Raw genomic sequence first — 19,821 nt, 5'->3', positions numbered from 1 at the left:
TAGTAACAGCACGTTAGCCCTGACACTGCGAATTGCAAGAAGCCTAAGTCAAGAGAGAGTGTTTGGTTTCATAACCAGAATGGCCATGGAGTTGTTCACATTGTGGAAAAGACACTACAAGATCAGGAAGAGTTTGTGTTTAACTAGCTCAAAGCAGGCATCAGCAGGTTTTGTGGTATATGTTCCAAAGATGATCTCAAAGATGACTGACTACTTGATTCCTCCTCCCAGCTGGATTCACCTTCTCATTCCTTCAATCACTCACTCATCCAGCGCTTACTGAACTCCTATAATTGCCAAGCATTTGGTGCTAGGGAAAGAGAGCTGAGTAAGACAAAGTTCTGCCTTCATGGGAGTAATAGTCTAGGGAGATAACAAACAGCCGAATCAGTGAAGAGATAATTAAGTGTCAGGGGCTGATATTTTGCTATTAAGAGGAGTAAAAGCGGGGACGTGGGCCACTATTAAGTATGGTAGCCAAGGAAGCCTCTCTGAAGGGGTGACAGAGGTTCAGAGATGTGAAGGAAGTGTGAGAATGTGACTATCTGGGAAGGGGCCATTCAAGTGATGGGAACAGCAGGTGCAACGACTCCAGGAAAGGAGCTTGGCACATCTTCTAGGAACAGGGGGGCAGTCATAGTGAGTCAAGGGCTTCTTGGAGGTTATTTGCACTTTTCAGTCTTTTTGCATCACTGAGTGTACATTAATTAGAATTTGCTTAATTGATTTTTAGTGACCAAAAAGAGTTTGCCCCTCCTGTAACCACATTATTACGATCTCAAAGTGGTTAGTTTGCCCCACCCTCGCCAAGGGAGAGTTTCTGATCCAGGAACATGAATCAATATGTTTTAGTTTGGCTACCTTTCTTCCACACATATTTAAGCTCTTTAATTCCTTTGAGATAATTGTATCTCCCAAACGACATCGTTTTCTCTTTAGCCCCCACTATCTCCTTTAATCTTTCTTAGGAGCTGGGTCCTCTGGATGTTTATTGTTTTGCCATTAAGCCTTGTCATCGATACTGGTTGGAGCTACATTCAGCTTATGCACATTAGTCCCTGTCTCTTCCTTCACCCATTTTCTTCTGTGGATGGACAAAAGCACATATGTTAGGAAATTATCAGATCCATGAGTTTGATTCTAGGTTCATGTTTTTTATTATAATAGCACCTTTTAAAATATGTAACTGTGTTAGTATGAATACTTCTTGTTTATAAAGTATAATCTGCCTGCTTATATTTTAACTAGAGGTGGCAGGATGATAATATGCATGGGTGTGTCTCCCAACTATTCTTACCACTCCTGCCCATATGGTAGCTCCTCATACTCTGCTAGAGATTCTTTCTGAAATACAATATTCAATCATACCATCTTTCTGCTTAAAATTACTTGGCGTTACTTAAAATTACTTTCCATTGTCTTGGATAAAGACATGTTCTTTACATGGTATATACAAAGCTTCAGTAATACAGACCCAAGTAACTTGCAGGCTCCAGTCCTTAAAACACCTCTCTGCACCAACTCCCATCCACTGACCTTGACCTTCCTCATTTTCAGCAGGCCCTCCTGACCACGGTGCCTTTGCACGTGCTCATCTATCTGTGTCCACTACACCTTCTTCCGTCTTTGCCCAACTAGCTCCTGAACATCCTCCCTTATCTCAACAGTGGTCACTTCATCAGAGTCATCTTTCCTGGGTAGATAGGTCTCCTCCCTCCAAAACAACACCCTTTGCCTCCTCTTCTTAGCATTTAACATATTTTCAGTTTTATCTTTATTTGTGTGATTATCATATAGTGTCTGATTACCCTATATGAATATAAACTCTATGGAAACTGGAACAGTATCTGTACTTACTATCTGTGTCCCCTGGCTTAGCCTTGGGCTTAGCACAGGGTGGTTACTTAATAAATATTTGTGGTGTAAAGAAGCAAAAGTTAATAGGTAAGAATGAATATGAATGAAAACAAGTGAATGAATGTCTGCACCAGATCTGGTCAGTGGAACTTTCTTCAATGATTGAAATGTTCTATATCTGCAAGGTCCAGTATGGTAGCCTCTAGCTACTACATGTGGTTGTTGAGTACTTGAAGTGTAACTATTGTGATTGAAAAACTGAATTTTTAATTCTATTTTATTTTGGTTAATGTAAATTTAGCTACATATGGCTAATGGCTAGCATTTTTGAAAGAATAAATCTGGACATAGTACTGTATCACGTGCAATTTCTGATCCCTTTAAAACACACACATCCATTTTGAGTACTATCCAGACATACCACTATAACAATATAAATGTGTTTGCCTAGGTTAAACCCTGCTCAGATTCAACATTCAAAACTATTAAGCCAACTAAAGCTGTCTTTAGATAAGCAGAATAAATATGCCTACTATTCAGATAGTTAAATGAGGAAAGAACTGATTTTCAAGTTCACCAACCCACAGCCTTCTAAGCACAGATACTGCAATAGAACTTTTTGATGCAATCATTGCTTGGCTTTTTTTTTTTTTTCTCCTATAGTGTGAGGTAGGCTGACACATATTGCCAGCAGTTCCTTTTCATTGAAATCAGCACATTACTTGGTTTTAGATTCCCCTAATACAGTTTTCAAATTTTTTAGAGTATTTTTGACCATTTTCAAGAACATCTCAGGCATCTGTGATTGAAAAATTTCTTCCTATAGTTGACAAATTATGTGGTATACTCTGCCTCAAAGCACAAATGTTTGTTTCTTTCATTTATATGAGGATTTACGCAATTGCTAATGTGCAAGAAACATTGATATTTGTTGAATGTCTTTTGCTTTCTATATAAACCACTGTAATCATTGTAGCATCTTCATTTATCATTCTAGTGAACTATAGAACTTATCGTCATCATTTTATGAGACAAGAAGCAATACTCTCTTTTCTAACTAAGCAATTTAGACAGTATGTTCTGTTAGCATGGGCTTGAATCTGGTCCTGCTCACCACTGTATCTTCACTGCCTAGCATAGCATCTTGAACACAGGAGGCACTTATTCTTGCAACAGCCTGTGGGTTGCAGCTATTCTGCCTACTTGGCTAATGATGAAACTGCCCCTGCGAATGGGGGTGGGCGGTGGGATCAGGGTTGCCTATGTTCACATAGCTGCTGAGTGGTGGGACGGGGCCAGTCTCTCACTGACTGCATGACTCATTATCTAGGATTAGACTAATGTCCTCTGAATGTACTTTTGCTATATGAAAATAATTTGTTTTTTAAACCTACGATTCATTGGTCAGATTTCAATTGCCAGACTGAGAAAATAAATCTGTAATTGCAGAACAGAAATGAATATCCTATTTGCTTTCTAGTTATTTGTGAGTGTTTTTAACTTAGACAGTATTACTTTCTTATTTCTGTGGCTCTGTATTGATGGCAAGAGTGGGTCCAGGTTTACTTCATCTCTTTGATAAAAAACATGTCTTATGGATTGTTTTAGTTGCTATGTAGAATGACACAATTTTGTCAACTGTAGTGAAATATTTAGTATTTTGCTGCAGAGAAAGCCAGCAGATGGTTTGTGTGATGACGTGGACAGGAGATAGTGGACACTTAAGAGACCAGGTGTGTTGTCTTTTTCTCTAGTAGTCTAATTTTTTTATGTGTTCATGAGAATATTGAATGGGAAATTTAATAAACTTACTGTTTTATAATGAGAAGTCTTTATTTCCTGAAATTGTAAAAAAAAAAAAAAAAGACCATTACTGCTATTTAAAAGGATAGTTCTTATTCTAAAAAGAACACTTGTGGTAAGATAAACTTACATAAAAGGATGCTTATGTAAAATTTAAACATTATTAACAATGATATGAAGATCCTGTTAATTGAATAGGTACTTTTTGTGCCAAGCAATTTTCTAAGCATTTTATATTTTATTTCATTTAATTCTTAAAACACTGTTACTCCCTTTCAGTAGATGAGAAAACTGTGAAAGTTTAAGAAAGCAATTCATGTTCTAAAAACTAGTAATCAGAGGAGTTGAAATTGAAGACGTGCTGGGCTCTGAAGTCTAAATCACCTATTTATACCATTCTTTTAAAAATTATTTAAAAATAAATTATATATTCATTGTCATGATTACTTTAATATACATTTTCCTCACCAAAATAAAATGTGAAGGTAAAGATCATGTCTTTTAAATTCATGACTCTAATGGGTGTAATAAATAAGATGTATACATTGTAGACACTCAATAAAAATATGTTGAATGAATCATCTTGAGTTCTGTAGGCTGGAGTCTTTAAAGCATTTACGTTGTTAGTCTTCCTTCAGAGACTTGTTTCTCGTGGGATTGGGCTAGGGATGGGGAACAATTGAGCCTGTTGGGAAGAAACTTGGTGTTTCATAAAGTTGGTGGTGTAGTTATAATTAACAGAATCCAATGACTATCTTAGACCGTGAGGTTTAAGAAAGATGCAGTAGTGAGAAGAACTTAAGTTCCAGGGAAAACTTCACGACTGAATAGGTTGTTGTAAACTAATCTGAGAATGACTTCCATGGTATCATGGCATGCAGGTTAACAGTGTGGATTCTGGTTCAGTTCCAGAGTATTCCACTATTAGCTGCAGACTTGTTAAAATGACTTATCTTCTCTGTATCCATGTTAATCTCATCTGAAAGTTGGAGATAATAATAGTACCTACTCCACAGGATTGCTATTATTAAGATTAAATGAATTACTTATAAAGTTCTTAGAATAGTCCCTGGCACATAGTATGTGTTATATAGTGTTTGTTACATACATGGTCATTACAGGAAATCATTCGTAATATATGCTAAATGCTTACTGATCTTAAAATTTATTAAACATCTGCTTGGATATTATTTGATAATTAAGGTATTCCCAGTCATAGAATTAAATGGTAATGTCCGCATGCTAGGATCATAAAGGACTTCTGAGGAAAATTTATATTTAAAAATTAAAATAAAGAACCAAGAAATAGTCATTAGTGCCCAGATTGTGAAACTAGAATTTAATTGTCTGTAACTGTATACACAAATAACATTAATACACTTAATTTGCCTGTTGGCAGAAGAACATGGCATTGAATCCTATGATACTTTTCATTCTCTACCACATTCATATTCATAGGTTACTTTTATACAATCAGGACTAAAAATCACTTGCATTTCTAACTATAGTCACTATGTCTATGATTTATTTCTCTTACCGTATACTGTGAAAATTAGGCAAAAAAGTGGAATTCAGAACTTGCATTTTTTTTAAAATATTAGGAATTCAAAGCAAATAAATACCTTGTTTAGGTTATTTTATTTCTAAACGCTTCTCAATCTGCTGCTAGTTCTTTTTCTCTGTTTGCCCATTTCCTCTCATTATCTTTGACATGAGTTTTGGAATTGACATAGGAATGAGAATTAACTCAGAAGTCAGTAAAGTAAGCCTGTGACACATTCATTTATTACATGATGCAAATGTTTTGCTTTGCTCTTTAACATCTTTTCTGTAAGAAGATGCTTTGCTGCTTCTGTTGAGAGTTTTTACATTTGGGCATGCAACATAAAATTTAGTTGCAGTATGGTCGGTTGCATTTTACTTCATGTGGCAGAGCTCTGGTGTGTGTGTGTGTGTGTGTGTGTGTGTGTGTGCGTGTGTGCTCACACTTGCATATGTGTATTGGGAAGAAGCGTGGTCGCTTCAGTGCTTCCTCAACTCATGACTGAAACTCTTGTTCTAATTCAGAAGAAAGAAAGAGTCTTCAGAATGATAATACTGAATACTTTATTCATCTTCTGTGGAAATGAGTCCAAGAAGCAAATTAAAATTACCAGACTATCCAAAACAGAGTTATTTTGCCTACCTAATGTATTTGACCACTGCCTTCTATGATTTTAACCTTTCTAGACATTCTCTCTGGAGATGGCTTTTCTTATGGCCCCCAGGAGATTCCACTGAAATCACTTACTAGATGTCGAAGTTCCCCCCACAGTCCCCACTGCGCTAAGTGGCAACTGATCTGGGAGCTGTCATGTTTGGAAAATACCATGATGCCATGAGTTAATTTCATACCCGTCATGAGACTTTGCATGAGCTCCCAGGGGGCCTTTCCGTGTGTCACAGGACTGCATACCATTCGTTAGTTCCTTTCAAAGCGATGACCCGTGGCCGAGAGAACTTGTCGCAACATATGGCAACACCTGTCACCAGGTTTCATGATTGGCATAAAATTAACCTGTTTTCCTCTTTGATTTACTGCTTGTTTTATAATATCCATAAAAATGATAAGTAGAGGTTGCATTTGAAAGCAATTTACTGTCACTTCAAGAAGCATAATGGTAGATTTGGTATATTGGACCTAAGGAATGGACCATTTGCTTGCAGAGGGACATGCATGGTCATTCAGTAAAAGTATTTAATATCATTTTGAATGGTAGTCTGCAAATCTCAGACAGGAAGTAATGTTTTAGTATCTGAACTCTATCAAGGATAGGAACAAAGCAAGAAATGATATTTTGAGTCTCGTGGAAGAAAAGTTCAGGGAAGCTTGAGCTCCAGATAGGAATTTGTCCTTGGCTTGTAAATGGTTTCAAGCAAGTTGGGATTGCTCTGATTTCTCTGTGGATTTCTCATGCCCAGATCTTAGCAGTCTTATAGGAAAATGCATAAAGTGAACCTGTGGAATAATAACATTCAGAATTTATGACAAGGATTAGAGAAAAAGAGATTAATGATATTTAGCCTTTAGATCCTTAGCAATGTTACGGTTACTTTTAAGAATGAGGACAGAGAAGAAAATAGCCAATCACTTACTCGTGGTTTTTTCACTTTAGTGAAATAGTAAAAAAAAAAAAAAAAAAAAAAAAAAAGGTGATCTAATGTTTTCTCAGTGAAAAAGATACCTGATTCCTTTTATCACCATACTATTTTTTTTTAAATTTTTATATATCTTTTTACCTACCTTTAGCTTCTTAAAAGGTTTATTTTAATTTAGGGGGAACTGTTTTTTATAGCTGGTCTCTTTTCTTGATTGAGTTAAATGCTTCTTAGATTCTGTGAGTTTTAATATTCAAATACAATAAATAACAAAGATGAATTCTGTCATCTTTCTCCTTTTTGCGCTCTCCCATCTGGACTGGTTGCTCTGAATTCAGGAGTGATCAGTTTTTTCCTGGTATTCCTTAAGTGGTCTTTATTATTCAGTGAATTCCCTTTGAAAGTATAAACATTAGTCTTTGTATGGTGTTCAAAATTGACGTCTGCTGTTCTCAAATGATAGTAGAGTTGGGATGATTGAAGGAGCAGAGCCAAGAGCTGAATTAGAACAATGGAGAAAGAGGAAGGCAGTACTACAGACACAAGGAGAAGAGGGCAGCAATTGTGAAATAATCAGAAGTAAGGATTGAAGATTTAAAGCCTGCTTAGACTTGATTAATAGATGCTGTAAAAATGAAATGCTGAGCCAAGGGAAAAAAATGCACTTGAGAATTCCCTTGAAAATGTGTTAATGCCTTTACTTGGCAAGCAATTTTTTTTTCATACTGACTATGAAACCATTACATGAAAATATACTCCTTTTTTTCACATCGTTCAGTGTTTTTTCCTAAACTGCAGATTTTGATTATGTTACGATAAAATCAGATTTCCACTAGACAAAAGAGAAATAAAAAGAGGTCTATACTGGTGCTACATGGGTCTTATTGGAATATCTTTAAATCAGGATCAAGATAAAATTTGAAAATAAAACACATTTTAAAATGTTATTGGTAGACTAAGATACTTATTTTAATTTCAGCAATAGTGATGATAGTTTGTAGATAAAAGAATGGGAGATTTTGAGGATTTTTTAAAGAGACTGGGTCATGTTGACATGGATGGTATCTAAACCATTTTCAAATGAAATTTGTCAAGAAAATTGAAAACCAGTCTTCTTAAAAGAAGAAAATAATCTATGGCAAATCATTTTATCACTGACAACAAACTGGAGGACCTACAGAATAACTTAGATAAGAATGAAAATGATGAACTTTTCATTACTGATAAAGCTGCTTTCACAACTGCTTCTGGTATTTTTATCACATATGAGCAGGGTCTGAGAAAAATGAGCTGAATCTGTTTTGAGTCAAACATTCAAAAATGGGCACAAGAGGAAAGAGTCTGGAGCTTACACCACTATAAACCGTCACCTTGACTACAGTCAACTGAATCACCTTTTCTAGGAGGGGTCAGTGAAGGGCAAGCAGATGAACTACAAGAGCTTTTGTGTGCTGGTCGATGGCTAGTTTAATAAGTGCTCTTTTCTTAAAAAGAAAATAGATAGATGGGTAATAGATGGCAATCTTTGCTCCCTGGTTTTAGGAGTCAACTATTAGTAAGTGTGTCCCCTCACCCCTGTCAGTGCACACACACCCACACCCACACCCACACACACTATATATATATATATATTTCACATAAAACTGCTGGCTAGAGAATTTTAGTATTAAGACATCATGTCCTGTAACCCAGTGGTTCTCATCTGGAGTGATTTTGCTCCTTGGGAACACCTGACAATGTCTGGAGATATTTTTGATTGTTACAACCTGGGGGAAGGAAAGGGTGATACTGGTCTCCATGGATAGAGAGGTAAGTGTTTCTCCTGAACATTTTACAACACACAGGTTATCTCCCCATGACGAAGAATTATCCAGGCCAGAATTTCAATAATGTTCAGGTTGCAGAACGTTGCGATTGTTTGAGTAACTTAGTCTCTGTAGTAATTGTTCAGTATTTGAGAGAGGTACTCCTTTTTCTACTTCTGTTCCCCCAAGAAACTGCCTAGGAGCCTGGCAATTTACGTGACTCTAAGTGTGCACTGGAAAGGGGCTCACATCCAAGTGGTCAGGCTTGTGCTGTCTTCTGGTTCCTTGCTTGCTTTCACCATCGTGCTCTGACATTAGTATCTAAGGTCTAAGTCACCCAGTCATGACCACCACCCCAGCCTCATGTAAACTGTGAAGTTGGTAGAACTGTCAACAGGCCAGTTCTGCAGTACCAGGGCCCAGAAATCTTCTGGTTTTGGCCATCCATCTCCGGTCTCGTTAGTGGTGTGTTGGAGGACAGAGGAAAGGAGAAGTGCCCACCAAACTGAGAAGGCATCTTAAGACTGAAAAACAAGGCAGGCATTTTATTAAAGAGCAGCTTATTCACACAGTGGGATTGGGTGGACAAAGACTTGGAAGAATCTGGAGCTTCACCCCACACTGCCGAGGGGCCACTGGAACAATTTTCTAGTTAGCCCAGGGTATGGGGATAGGTGCTTGGAAACAGGACGTGCATTCCTAAGTCAAGATTTATGAATGGGGACCTAGTCTTGTGGGAGCGGGGAGTAGGTCAGCAAAACTTTTCATCATTTAGGGACTACCAGAATGAACAGGGCATAGAGGCCACCTGGTCCTAGTGATTATTAAGCAATATCTGTTAACTACAAAACCCTTAATGACAGAAGAGGGTCACTTCACAGTACAGTCCTGGGTAGGATCAGAGGAAGGACAGGAGAAAATGTGGGGAAAATGGAGGGGCCCAAGAAAGCATCAGTTATGCTAACAGAGGTGCATTGTGCCAGGCCCTTCTGAGTGGAAACCACAGCGCTTATCCAACTCATCAGTGGTCCTGTAATGGTTAACTTTGTGTCAACTTGGCTAGGCCCCAGTGTCCTGAAATTTGGTCAAACATTATTCTAGATAATTTTGTGAAGGTATTTTTTGGATGAGGTTAAAATTTAAATTGGTGGACTTTGAGTAAAGCACATTGGCCTCTACCATGTGAGTGGACCTCTTACAATTGGTTGAGGCTTTACTAGAACAGAATCTGTCTTTCTCTAAAAAAGGAAATCTGCCAGAAGACAGCCTTTGGACTCAAATGGCCACTTTTTCCTGAGTTTCCAGCCTCTTAGCTTACTCAGCACATTTTGGATTTAAGAAGGCCCACAATTCTGTGAGCCAATTTCTTAAAATAAATCTTACCATGTCTGTGTATCTGCATAGCATATCCTGTTGATGCTGTTTTCTTGGAGAACTCAATACCAATCTGCTCCATTTTGGTATAGTGGCTCCGTGGTTTTCTATTCAGCTATTCCTGTGTCCTCCCACAGAAACACATGGAAACCTCTGGATCTTCAATTTTCTTGTTGATCTTTTTGCCTGGTTGTTTTATTAATTATTGAAAATGAGGTATTGAAGTCTCCAACTATTATTGTTGAATTGACTATTGCTCCCTTCATTTCTGTCAGTTTTTGATCTTGTGTATTTGGGGGCCATGTTTTCAGGTATGTTTACGTTTATAATTGTTATATCTTCTGAAGGATTGACTTGTTATCATTATAAAATGTCCCTGTTTGTCTCTAGTAACAATGTTTTTCTTAAATTCTATTTTGTCTAATGGTAGTATAGCCACCCAAGATCTGTTTTGGTTACTTTTTTCAAGGTACATATTTTTCCTTCCTTTTACTTTCAATCTATAAGCATCTTTGAATATAAAGATTACACTTCTGGACAGCATAAAGTTGGATCTTTTTCTTTAAACTCTAATGCCAGTCTCTGCTTTTTAATTAGAGTGCTCAATCTATTTACATTTAATATAATTACTGTTACAGTAGAATTGGTATCTAACATTTTGCTATTTTTTTCTGTATGTCTATACTTTTTGTTTCTCTTTTCCTCCCTTACTGCCTCCTTTTATTTTAAATAAATATTTGCTAGTGTATCATTTTACTTTCCTTGCTGTTTCTTTTTCTGTATTTTAACTATTACCTTGTTTGTAGTTGCCCTGAGATTACAATTATTATCTTACCTAGAACAATCTATCAGATTAATACTAACTTAATAATAGTTGACAGAACCTTTGTCCCAATATATTCCTGTTACCTCCTCTCTCCTTTGTGCTGTTATTGTCATACAAATCACATCTTTATACCGTGTAAGCTCATCAGTACAGTTTTTATAATTATTGCTTTATGACATTATCTTTTAATCAGGAGAAAGAAAGTTATAAAAATACATATATAATGTCTTTTATATTTTCCTTTTCTGATGCTCTTTATTTCCTTGTGTAACTTCAAATTAATGTCGTGTCCTTTCATTTCAGCTTGAAGGACTCACGTTAACATTTCTTGTAGGGCACATCTGCTGGCAACACATTCTTTGAGTTTTTGTTGAGTTTCTCCTTAATTTTGAAGAATTGTTTTGATGGACATAAAGTTTGGGGTTTATCATCAGCACTTTGAGTATGTCAGCCCACTGAAATATGTAGAAGACTTCATAAATTTGCATGTCATCCTTACAGAGGAGCCATAATAATCTTCTCTGTATAATTTCCATTTTAGTATATGTGCTGCCAAAGTGTGCACAATGGATCCCGCCATACTGTATAGACATGAGGAAAACTTGGAGGAAGCTACCTCTACTGTCTGTCTTTATATAAATCTGTCTTTATATAAATCTGCCTTTGCTACTTCTAACCTAATCTATGGGTCATGCGATCTAAAATTAGCACCTCCAAGGAAACACTTTTTATTTTCTGTCCAGGAATCTAAGTATAACCCCCACTATTTGGGTATTTGTTTTCTAAAACCCTCTGCTCAAACTCTTTAGATTCTGAATTTCTACCTCGTCATATACAGAGTTATTCCATCTATATAGTTAATATACTTCTCACTTGACACAGTTTGATTCTCATTTATGAGAAAGAGACACATGCCTTTGAAGAAGACACTATTATATTTACTTCACGAGACACTTAACTAAAAATCAGTGATCACGTCTCACTTAGACACAGCCAATCTGTTCACAAATATCATTAGCATTTAATGCCAGAATGACCATGTAGTCTCTCCTCAAATTCATGTGTACCTTTTTATGCAATCCAATATTTTACGGTTAAAAAGAACAAGCTCTGTGGAGATACAGTAAGATGACAGCAAGAATATAAATGTGTTGCAATTAGCAATTACGTATGGTTTGTTTTAGTCTTACATGGAGTGTTGTGACTGCTATTGTTTTGTTTATGTGTGCATGTATCTCTCTGGAAAGTACCCATTTATCTATCCATATATTCTTCTATCCATCCATCTAACAAGTCAACCATCTGTCAGTCAATCTATCTGTAATCCATCTATAACATGTGTTTTTCTTCAGAGGTATTCAATTTGATATTAGCATATGATAGTTGTCTAATAAATATGTACTGAGTTAAATTCTTAAGAGGAATGGAGAATAATATAAAATGTTGGCATTATTAAAATTTGGGGCTGGGTAATTCTTTTTTGTAGAGGCGTATCCTGTGCAATGTTGGACGCTTAGTGTCAGCGTCCCTGGCCTCTCAACAGATACCAGTATTACCCTCTTAGTTGTGATAACTAAAAACAAGTCCACATATTGTGAAATATCCTGTGTAGGAAAAAATCCTCCCTCTCCCCTTAGTAGAGAACCAATGGTAGTAAAAGCATTCTGTCTTCTTTTATCTTAATATACGTGTTCCTAAAAATCAATGTTTAACAATGACCAATGATGGGGTGTTCATTGGATGGATGAATGTGTTTCCGTATTTCTTTCCCAGATACGCATTCTCTTACTCATTGATTCATCCACTCCTGTATCATTCAACAAGCATCTATTGCGTACCTCTTATGCACCAAGTACCTGGCTAGGCAGTGGGGATGCGGAGGTCAAATATAAATCCCTGTCCTTATGGAGCCTCCTGGCTTTCATTAGAACCATAAAGAAAATAAACAATGAATAAGTAACTAAAGACATCACCAGTAAGTGTTCTGTCGATAATAAAGCGGGAAATCGTGAGGGGATGATAGGTTTCATCAGATTAGTGGACTAAAAAGGACACTCTGAGGTGACATTTAATGTGAGACCTGAGTAGTATGAGGACCACAAAACAAAGATGTGAATGAACTATTCATGCTGGCTTATCTATATAAAGTTTGTGTTAGGCGTGTAAGGAGATGATCATTGGCTGGCATATTGACTCATCTATACATGTGAACAACACGGGAATGTTTGTATGGAAATTACTGGGAACTGAACCAAATTAATTGAAAAGTCTGGCTAATTTTTAAATGAGGATGTATAGTCCTAACCATGAAAAGGTATCCACTCTCGTGACAATGCCATGGAAACTAGGCCATTAAAAAGCATGCATGAGATATGCAGACCTTAAAACATCTTCTGTGACAAAAGCTAGAAATTATTCAGAGAACATGACAAACATGATTTCTACCTTCATGACATTATATATCACTAAGGGGATGGGAGTGATCAGAGAAATCTGCTAAAAGAAAACCCTGGCCTGATACATTTAAAAGAAAGCAGAGAAACAATGTTTATCTTGAGAACAGCATCTCTCTTTAACCTCATTAAACCCAAAACATTAATCAGAATTAAAATTAACATTATTGTTGTATAGATTTCAGTTGAGCTGAGATAACCATTTTAAGGTAAGCATAACTGTGAATAAACTGGCTCATCCATTAGGTATTTATGTATAGTTATGGTAATAGAAAAATATGAACTTCTGAGTATGCTGATTGATTTATAATTGCATTGGTGTCGATAATGAAATTAAGTTTAAAATATTGGAGAACTTATTTTGTCATTCTTTGACCAAACACGATACTATAGTCTGATTTTTATGCTCATGTTTCCTGTATAAGTGGGAACCCTAGATAAACCATTTGGCATATGCTTGCCTTTTACAAGCTGGTTTATCTATCGGAAGTAAAAGGCTGTTTGAAGCAGGATTGAAATATTAATTAGAATAATGATTTCATTATGACTTCTTCACCTTTTATGCTACACGTTGGATCAAGTCAAAACTGGAGCTGCCAGACAAGCATCTTGATGAAATGTGGAATTCTATAAAAGAGAAATGTAAACTATAAATAAGATAGTTCTTATGTGAGGAAGATATGATTGCAGCTGGATGACGGGCATTTCGGTGAAGTCTGATGAAATCTCTCTGACTGTTTCCTCTACAGATATCATTGGCTTGTAAAACTAGTGTCACAAAGGAAGACAAGTATATTTTTATCCTGCAATTAAGTACTTGAGTACAAAATTCAGGGTAGTCAGTGGGAATGTGATTGGATGAATAAAGGGAGCCAGAGAAGATAATCATTTCAGTTCTTTCCTTAATTCTGCTTTCTAGTATGGTATTAACAACCACAATCTGACAGGTCCAAGTGTGCTCTGGAGTCCCAGCCCGACTCCTCCACAGCTGTGTAATCACAGAAGAATTATTTAGACTCTATCTCAGTTTACTCAATTGCAAAATGGAGATAATAACATTTCTTGTCTTTTTGAGTTGTAAGGATTTAATGACATACTATACATAGCATGCATCTAACATAGCCACGACTTGGTAAATAACAGCTTTGTTACTAGCAATTTATTTCCTCCAGAAATAATTTAACAAAAATAGCAACAACAGAAAGCCGGGATTTTGTTTGTTTTTTGTTTTGCATTTGTGGTCACTGTTAATTACAAACCTATGGGACACTGCACTGGTGCTTGAGATAGGGAGGCAAAACGGTTGCAGTGAGAGGGAGCTGTGTTTTTGGACTTGGAATGACTTATTTCATTTTCCCCATTATGTTTCTCTTTGGCGGTTTCTTTCTCCTTACACTCAGAATCGAGCAGAATTATAATAATGAGCAACAAATGAACAAAATTCACAATGAGTATCATAAAATTCATTACCCCCATTTTCAGAATTCTGGTTGCAAGTTAGATAATCCAAGGAGGACCTCTCTCAAGCCCCCTGAAATGTCCACGCCCACCCTGTTCTCAGTTACATCACCCAGTTTGTCTTTTGCATGGCACTTACCATGACCATTAATTGTTTGATTTGTATTTCTCTTTGCAATCATGAGAATGTATATTCCCATAGGACAGTGATGCAGTCTGTCTTGATCACTCTGTCCCTGGAAGCTAGCTCTGTGCGTGGCAATCATCGGCACTCTGTGTATTAGATGTTGAAGATCTTTTCTTTTCCTTCAAACTGTAATTGCCACGTGGTAGACTTATATCTTGAATTGTTTTCTCACTTTCTCTTACGTTAATTTGTTCTGAGACACTGAAGACATGTGGCTTTGTAGTTATTTGTTGCAATACTACTGCACTTTGGGGAAGATGAGGGAAACTTCTCTTGGTAATCTTAGAATCTATCCTAAAACTTTTTCTGCAGAGATTATAAGTGCTGGTTTTTGATATAACTGATCCTTTAGGTTATATTTAAAGTACATGGGACTAAGCCAGATTTAACAAGAAATTTTAGTTTACTGACAGCATCCTATTTATCATGATGTGCCTTCGAGTGCCAGATAAACTAAAACCGTCTTTTTTTTTTTTTCTGTTTCTACATAGATATATTCCTTATAGGTATCTTTTAGCTAGCTAGCTTTACTTTACTTCGATTCTGATGGAATTATCTTGTCCTAAGCCAATATACTTAATACATTCAGTGTATTTTCCACCAGAAATTTTGTCACTACTTTAAGATTTAACCTTCATTTCCATTAAAGGATGTTGGTTCATCTAGTATCTTCTTTCCCTAACTCACATCATCATATTAAATATTTTCAAATTTTAGGTGCAGGACACAGACCCGGTTTATGCACACACATACAGAATTGATATACAAGCATGTATAATTTACATACACCCATATTCAGTTTACCACATAGCCATAAGGTAATTAGCAACTGGTTACTGTTTGCTGCTAATGAGGTCAAGTTTACAGACTTACTGCTCTTCTGAGTCTATTTTTTGGCACTGTTCCATTGCCACAGATTTTACCCTGACCCCCATACTGCTGTTTCACAAATGCTGTTTGTCGCCAGAGGGGGCCGCATAGAAGGATTGAGTGGTTCCCTGCCAACCCCACACCTCTACTGGTCAAGGCTCTCAGCATTTGCCCGACAAATGGCACGTGTGTGTGTGTCTGGAGGGGGGTGTCTTCCATCTTTGCATGCTCTGTATGGCAGGCTTTGTTCACGGGGGTGGACCTTAAGATTTTCTTAAATCAACATGATCATGAACACCATCTTTACACAGAAATACAGATTATTAAAAATAGCTTGGGACAAGCTTAACTGTGAAACTGAGAAGTATTTTAGATTACTTATGTTTCCCTATTCCATTGTTTTGAATACTTTTCATTGCTATCCCTTCCATTGGAAAGTGTATCAGATGACACTGAAGTGCAACCTAGGGGAAAATGTGTGAACTGGGCCTAGAATTCAAGCAAAACAAAACAAACATACATACATATAGGCATCATTTATTTTGCTTTAATTTCTTGGTCTTCTTAAGTCATTTTTTCAGGGTTGTGGAACAAAGTTTCTATAATACTTTAGAGATGAAAAGGCGCTTGTTGCAAGTTCATTGCTTTTTACCTTAAAGACTTGAAAACTTAATATCATACTTGATTTTGTGAATGTAATTGTGGATAATTGGTTACTTAATCCTTGGCGGTTTGGGTTTTATCTTCTACTGTGGATTAAGATAAGTGGTTTTATCCTGTAACTAATGTAAAAATATGAGCAATGTTATAAAATCTAACTGAAAACAATAATAATCATAGCTGATTCTCATTATTTATGGTAGTTATATTCTATAGAATTGCCACAAATGCTGATGGAATACTGAACCATTGTCCCTGGGAGAAACACATCATTAGGTTTCTTAGAGCCTCTGATCACAGCATTTCCATGAATCCCATCTATACATAACCTTGTTGTATGTATGTTCTTGTTTAAAGACACCTTGCTTGGTTTACATGGTTTAACCATTTATGTTGAACTTGGGGCCAACAGCACTATAACTCATTCCTGAATGACACTTATCTAATACACGTGTTTTCCCTGCAAAGCTTGTCACAGCCTTCTTGCACTTAGAAACACTAGACAGCACTCGAGCACTATAATTTTAGTTAGCAAGTATTTTATATAGTGAAATCACCAACAAAAAGCATAAAAATGAGAAAACCTAAATAGACCATGAAAAGGACACTTACAGTGTGAGAACTGCAACAAGAAAGCAGAGAATCACCTTGTTCAAGGCAGCTGGAAACCCATGTTAGATGATTCAGTATTTTTAATATTCTGTACATGTTTGTGAATGACTGCAAAAGTACTGTATTGATTTGGGGGCTACAGATAAATTTTAGTAACTAAGTTAATATGCAAATATAGACTCTGAGAATAATGAGGGCCACCTGCATATGCTTTTTAGGTTAGAAAGGAGAAAATAGTTCCCTTTAGTCACTGAATTAGCGAATGAAAGACTTTGGTTTAGTATTTCCTTCCATCTCTCGGTTCCTTATTTGCTTAATTGAGTGACAAATTCTAATTAGTCATCCCTGACCAATATAATTTAGGAAGGAGCCATGTCTTCATCACTCTCCTTCCAACTCCTGGTCCTATTCCTGAGTATAGTAGGCATTCAGTTAATGCTTAAAGGATTGCATGAACCCCTTCCCTCATTTGTAAGGGGAACTTTGCGGAATCAGTGTGAACATCAAATGCCAGTAACGTGAGCAGAGCTGTAACCACAGGCAAAAATATTGCCTATGGTGGCAACTTTAATTATTTTTAATAACATAGTAATCAGTATCTTGATTAATTTATAAGTGATGTTATACAGTTTAACACGTTAATATAGGACTTTCTGCTATAAAACAGGGATCATCTGTTAAATACATATGTTTAAATATAATAATAAACTAATGGGTCCCTTAATGCAAGGATAAAAGGAAAGATTGGTTAACAAAAGAAACACTATCTGGCAGTTAACAAAGGGGAAAGATTTTTGAATCTGTTATCCCCTGAAAACATAAATGTAAACTTATAATAGTATTGGACACAGTAGCTGAATTCTGATTCCTTATTTTCATGAACATATTCTACCTGCATCTTTTCATTGTTTTGTTCGCTTGCAAAACACATTGAATAAACTATGAAATTTTCTTCATGTTGATTTTTTGGGTTTTTTTTATTTTTTATCTTTTTGTTTGTTCAATTTCATGTTTTTAATTTTTTTTTTTTAATGAAGGTACTAGGGATTTAACCAAGGACCTCATGTATGCTAAGCATGTGCTCTACCATTGAGCTATGTCCCTCCGCACTTGGTTTTATTTTTTATTCTTTGTTCCTCAGAGGGAATTAAATATTCTGGTGGTGGAAAGAAGCCCTGTCACTCTGGCCATCCACTTGGCTTTCTTAGAACAGTGTCTAAGTCCACTGATACACACTTACAAAATAAGTAATTGGTTTACTTAATCAATCAAGTAAGAAATTTTTTTTGAACGGTGTTCTTTTCAATTAATGATGAACAATTATTCTTGAAAGAGGAGATTTTTAAAGGATCCCTTTTTCTTCTTTTTTCAGTATTGGCTGATCCATATTTGCACTGGATGCCTTGGAAGTGTTTGGCCTATGCTTCCTATGCTTTTTCAAAATGATTGTCAGCGAGAGTAATGAGCCTTGGACCAGTCCAGTAGCTTTGCTAACTAACATACGATTGCAGAAGGATTTTTAACATCCTGCTGACTGTGCTGGTCCTGCAGAGCCTCACAACACGAAAATTGTCTCTTGCAGCTCAGCTTACGAAACCTTTACATGTTTGGAAATACTCCTTCTGAGGCAGGATTTATACTTACTTTTGAATCCAAGTTCTTATTGTGATACCAGTATTAAACAGGAGACAGAAAAGCTGACAATGATTCAGCTTGCATTTCTCATCAGTGTTCAAACTGTTATTTGCATGTCATTCCTTATTGCATTTTCTGCTTTGTACAAGCTCTGGAAACGATAAAGGTGTTTCATACAAATTCACAATCCAGAAATGCTGACTCTAGATTAAGTCTTGTAAACATATCTAAGTGACAGACGTACCATTTTCATTAGAGATGCTTTAAGTCGGGCCTGTAAAAGCTTGTGTTATTACTGCAAACGGGGAAAATGCTTGAATGAACCCTAATCTTTGAGGCACTGAGGGGCTTATCTTTGAGGCACATATTTAATCACAAAGTTTTGCTTGCTTCTACCGTGTCCTTATTTTACTTATGGAAATAGTCATCTTTTAAAGTCATTCATTCAGTACGTTGTTTTAAAAAATTATTTTCTAAATATAAAACGTTTATATTAGAAACACTGTTTACAGTACCACAGTGGAAATTAATATAGCCAACATAATTAATTTGATTCACTATATCCCAGGAGGTAACACTTGTTGGGGGGGGAAATGATATTCTTACCTAAATAAAGTACTAGTGCATTATAATGATTTTTTTATCAACATGACTTATGAGCTTATGATAAGACCCAATAAATGTGTATTGATTGGTTGTTTGGATGTAAAATACATAGATACAGCAAAGTACTTTAGGTTAGTTTATAAACTCAATATTGTCTTTCCTCTAAATAATGAATTGTTGATGCATTAGTAAAGTTTAGAAATGCTGATAGAAAACATAAAAGAAAGCAGTTTCCTTGCTTAGCTGAAAAATAAATAGATTGGCTATCTGAACTAGCTGGATCTTTCCCCCTGCTTTTTTTCTGGAAAAAAAAAAAAAGAAGCAAAGGTAAAACAAACAAAAGACCATAAATATGGAAAACTTCCTGAGAAATCAGAGGTCAGGCAAGATGAGTTCTAATGTTTGGTGACAGACTGCTAATCCCCTTCATCTTTCACCTCTGTGCTCCTGTCAGATTCCAAATGATGACTCCAGGCCCCCCTGACCTGAAGATTTCATTCATGTATGGTGTTCCACCGTGCTTCCTAACATTGGTAT

General features: G+C 36.3%; 1 protein-coding gene and 1 non-coding gene across 15 annotated transcripts in view; one reads left to right on the top strand and one right to left on the bottom strand.

The window, feature by feature from the left end:
* CHL1 (cell adhesion molecule L1 like) overlaps positions 1–19,821 on the top strand; it is a 181,547-nt gene that overhangs the window by 60,495 nt on the left and 101,231 nt on the right. The gene's annotated exons all lie outside the window — the stretch shown is intronic.
* Positions 11,262–11,368, bottom strand: LOC116158398 (U6 spliceosomal RNA). The gene has a single exon (XR_004142703.1). It is a non-coding gene; the product is annotated as a U6 spliceosomal RNA (small nuclear RNA).

The sequence above is a fragment of the Camelus dromedarius genome, chromosome 17 (assembly GCF_036321535.1).
Source record: "Camelus dromedarius isolate mCamDro1 chromosome 17, mCamDro1.pat, whole genome shotgun sequence".
NCBI classification, from domain to species: domain Eukaryota; kingdom Metazoa; phylum Chordata; class Mammalia; order Artiodactyla; family Camelidae; genus Camelus; species Camelus dromedarius.
Note: the sequence above shows the minus strand (reverse complement) of the source record. Positions and strands in the feature narration are given on the sequence as shown.